This window comes from Hypanus sabinus, unplaced genomic scaffold (assembly GCF_030144855.1).
Source record: "Hypanus sabinus isolate sHypSab1 unplaced genomic scaffold, sHypSab1.hap1 scaffold_194, whole genome shotgun sequence".
Classification (NCBI taxonomy): domain Eukaryota; kingdom Metazoa; phylum Chordata; class Chondrichthyes; order Myliobatiformes; family Dasyatidae; genus Hypanus; species Hypanus sabinus.
In genome coordinates, this window is record NW_026780036.1 from 691,983 (window position 1) to 696,684 (window position 4,702).

A 4,702-nucleotide genomic window follows, 5' to 3' on the forward strand; every position below is an offset into this window, starting at 1 on the left:
CCAACTTTTCTCTTAACTCACAGCACGGTCCCACTCAGGGACAAAAAAAAAAATGTTGGTTCCCTGACCCTAGATTTACCATTCTGGGTGTTATTTACATTGTGCACGCGCAGACTCATATTCGCCCTAACGCGCCATCGGGCACAAAGCTACGTACGGGGATATAACAATGAAAAAATATAAAGTTACAAATGCAGAACCGCGGACAGACGTGCAGATGGACACACAAAAACACAGGGACGAACACGCATAATGCCCCCCAGAATTATAATAACCAAAGGTCATAATCAAATGCAAACAAAACCTGTGCATATTTCCAAAAGATACACGGACACAAATACCTGGAGGCGTTTACGTTTACACACGGCCGCGCACGCATACGCACCCAGACATTCATGCACAAGGAAATAGAGGCACAGAAGTGCACTCAAATGGACTCATGCAGACGTACACAAATATACACTCCAATAAACACAAAGACATTCAACCTCCATAAAAACAAGCAGGGAATGCATGCATTGTTACATGCAATCTACCGGAACCGTTTACATGGACGTGTCCTCTCTTGTAGGTTCCCTCTCCAGCAACATCGGACAATTGCTAGTCCGTTACATGATTACGAGTGAGCAGAAGACTGTGTCATTGATTCGGATAACGGTCAGAGTAGCGGAAGCCTTGAGTCAAACGTGTGCAGTTGTGATCTGACGGGGTCGTGGAGTGAACTAGAAGTCCACGTGAACAGTTCCTGATCCTCCTTTCGCATAATCAGATCCGTCGTTGTCTTTCCCTCGCCTGCTGTAATGTGAACTTCAAACTCTACTTCACTTCATCCATCCCACACCAAGTTATAGATTTCCACTCTGACGTTCGCACCACTACAATCCGACATGTATATTTACAATATCTAATCCTAATAATGTTGGGATATTTGGAAATAAAACAGCGTTGTGTTCAAGTCAACAATTGACAATATTTCAGGTGAATAAATGTTTCTCTGCAGAACAATGGGGGTGTTTCTATTTGGAGAAGTGGAGGCATTCCGATTGGAAAATTTCATTTCAGTTTCCAAGTGATCCTGCTCTTGTCTGTTAATTTCAACTACAAAGACCAGCGTCTCTGCGGGAGCTCGTGTTGATAATCCTGAATCGGAAGTCATTTGAAAGCTAATGTAATCCACCGTCTCGCCATTCTCCCAATTTACTGGGGAATTCAGCGCAGGGATTGGAGAAAGTCTGCAGAAATGAAACTGAGATTGGTCAGTACCTGGAACTCTGGAATGTGCAGGCTGAGGGAGCGGTGTAAGCTGGGTCGTGACGCTATTTAAACAAACTCTCAGGTGAGGAACTGAATACCTTAGGCATAGAGGCTATGGGCGATTGCGTTAAAACAGAGTGATTACTTTTCAACAGCATTCACAAACGAAATGGAATTTGGAGTTGGAGAATTCACTGAGAGGGCTGGGACATGCCTTGGTCTCGTCATTGCTCAGCATGACTGACCGATTTGTAATGGTTTGTAAATGTGTGACGAATTGGATGATTATATGTACACGCTGAAAGACTGTCCGCTTTACCTGATGGAAGTTTATGATATTCTGATCGGCATCGATAGAGCAGGCAGCTGATCATCATTTTTCCAGAGACGGAATGTTCAGTACTGTGGGGGCTTGCATTTCAAGATTGAAGATTCGTGTTCATTCATTACCTGTACATCGACACATGCAGCGGAATGCATCGTTTTGTAAACAGCCAACACACCCGAGGTTTTCTGGGGCAGCCCGCAAGTTCTGCCATCAATCCCGTCCCAATAGAGCAAACCCACAGCGTTGAACAGACCAATGGAGAACACTGCAAAACAGAACACAAATAGCATCAAAACAAAGGCAGCAACACAAGCCCCGTCCCTCCCTCCCACCCACACAACAGAGCGTCCTCCAGCCAACATCGGACTTGGACTCGCAGGCATTGGGCGTTCAACTCTCTCAGCGGGCTCACAGAAATTCGCGGATTTCTGGGGATCCAGCCGACGGGAACTGAGTTCAAAGCCGAAAGTAAATTTATTATCAAAGTACATGTATGATACCATATTGGACACGGGGATTTGATTTCTTGGCGGCATACCCGATAAATTCATTAACCATAACAGAATCAATGACAGACCACCCACAACAGGGCCGACAACCAGTGTCCAAAAGATACGAAATAATTGTAATAAATGAAAGAATACGGAATAATGTCGAGAAAATGAAATGACGAGTCTGTGAAACTGAGTCTAGGTTCTGGGAACAGTTCAGTGACGGGGCAGTGATGTTGGGTGAAGTAACATTAGCGCCTCTGGTTCAAGAACCTGATGGTTGAGGGCTAGTGACTGTTTATGACCCTGGTGGTGTGAGACCTGAGGCTCTTGTACCTTATTCCGGATGACTGCAGCGCGAAGGGAGCACGACGTGGTCCCTGATGATGGATGATGTTTTACTGGGCCAATGCGCCGTGTCTGTGTGCTCAATGGTGAGGAGGGTTTTACCCTCGATGGACTGGGTTGTATCCTTTTCATTCTGTAGGATTTCCGTTCAAGGATATTGGCGTTTCCATACCGGGCTTCCAGCCAATACAGTCTCCTCGTCTCCTCCATAGACCTTTGTCGACGTTTTTGATGCGATGCCGAATTTTCACACACTTCGGTGCCCAGGACAGGTCCTCTGAAATGATCCATCGAGGAATTGAAGGCTGCTGACCCTCTCTACCTCTGATCCCCCGATGAAGACTCTCTAATTGATCCGGTCTTCTCCTCCTTGGGTCAATAATCAGCCCCTTGGTCTCGCTGAGATTGAGTCAGAGGTTGTTGTTGTGGCTCCGCCTACCCGGATTTTCAGCTTCGCTCCTGTTGCTGATTCGTCACGGCCTTTGATCCGGACAATGGTAGTGGTGACGTCAGCGAACTCTAACATGCCATTGGAGCTGTGCTTAGCCTCACAGTCATCAGTATAAAACGAGTAGAGCGGGGGCTGAGCACACAGTCTTGTGGTACACGTGAGCTGATGGAGATTGTGGAGAGCATGTTTTTTTGCCAATCCGGACTGAATGGGGTCTGCAAGGAAGTCGAGGATCCCATTGCACAAGACAATACTGAGCCCATGGGCTTCCGATTCGATCCTGGACATTGGGCACATGACTCGCCGATCAGGCCTCGAACTCCGCAGTCGCCGATGACAGAGACCCGAATGCTAGTCGTTAGTCTACAATCTTATCGATTAGTGAATCCAGGGGGTCATCGGAACGACCCGCAAGGAACTCGGCCTCGACATAACTGCCTCCTACATTGCCCCAGAACTGGCACTAGAGTGATATTTTGTCTATTGTTTAGTTCATTATTATTTGGATTTCTTTGGCACTGTTTCCTGACCTGGTGTGAAATTTATTTTCAAGAACGAGAGTCTGCCTCCACAGCCTCGGCGAGTCCTGGATCCCTGACCCTTCCTGTCTTCGGTCCAGTTGACCATCAATCTCCCCATTGATCGCTTTGCTTTTATTCGCTACCAGAAATTGAAAATAAAATATTGTACCCAGGTATCCACGGCGCTGATTTGGGTGACAACTGGCATTTTCATGTGTTTACAAAACACTCCTTTCTGCCTTATATATCCGCCGTCAAAGATCAATAACATACAATGGCGTTGTAAACTCAGACAAGGTGTGTACACTTAAAGCCGGTGTGTGTGCTCTCATTAAGAGTTACACTCCGTTCATACCATTCCTTTAATTTTATTTCTGGAAGCTGTGACAGTCTGGCGCATGTTAGTGGACAGTCACGTGGTAATGGAGTTGTGGGGAGAACAAGGTCGGGCACTCGAGTGACCCGGAGAGGGAAAGCAGACGGAAGTCTGTGATTTTATTGTTCAGCCATTTCTGTCAGTTTTACCGCGTTCTGCGCGGCGTCCGGCACGAACCCTGTATTTATTATATTGCAGGAGAGTATCCAGACGGAGTTAAAGATTATACCCTTGAATATTTTCATATATGATCCATAACATAAGCCCGTGCACAAGGACTCTTTATCCACGTCTGACACATTCCGTGTTCAGGGATCAATTCCGGGACTTTATTCCGGGTTTTCCAACCTGGGGTCCACGGTCCCCTTGCTCACTGGTTTCAGTTCGTGACATAAAAGGGTCGGGAACACTGGAGGCGCAGGGCGTGGTTGGAGATCTTCCCTGGTCTGGAGATACAGAGGGTCTCCCGGAAGGTTGTGTGTGAAATGACGACAGCTTGGCAAGGTCGCTCTCTGTCATTCCCCAGCACTCTGACCTATACAAGAGTGTGGACAGATCACAGCTCTGCAAAGCTTCACTTTGGGGTGGACGCTGTAGTTTGTTGATCTACATTTGTTGTGTCACTGTTCTGAAGACATTTCTCGCTGAGTCTGCACTGGTTGTGTCCCTGGTCCCCCCATCCTGCTGAAGGATGCGGCGCAGGTCGGTGAATCTGTCGGTGATGGGTAAGTCGATGCTACGGGCCTTGACGAGAGGAGGAGACTCTGCATTGAGGGTCACGGTCTCAGTCTTTCTCTGGCTGACTGTGAGTCCAACCAGTGTACAGTGTGTGTATCTGTGACAGTAATGTGCGGTCATCCGCAAAGTCAAGCTCTTCCAAGCAGGGAATGGAGTCCTCCTAATGTCTCTCTGTTTATCTTTCGTTGTTTCCCT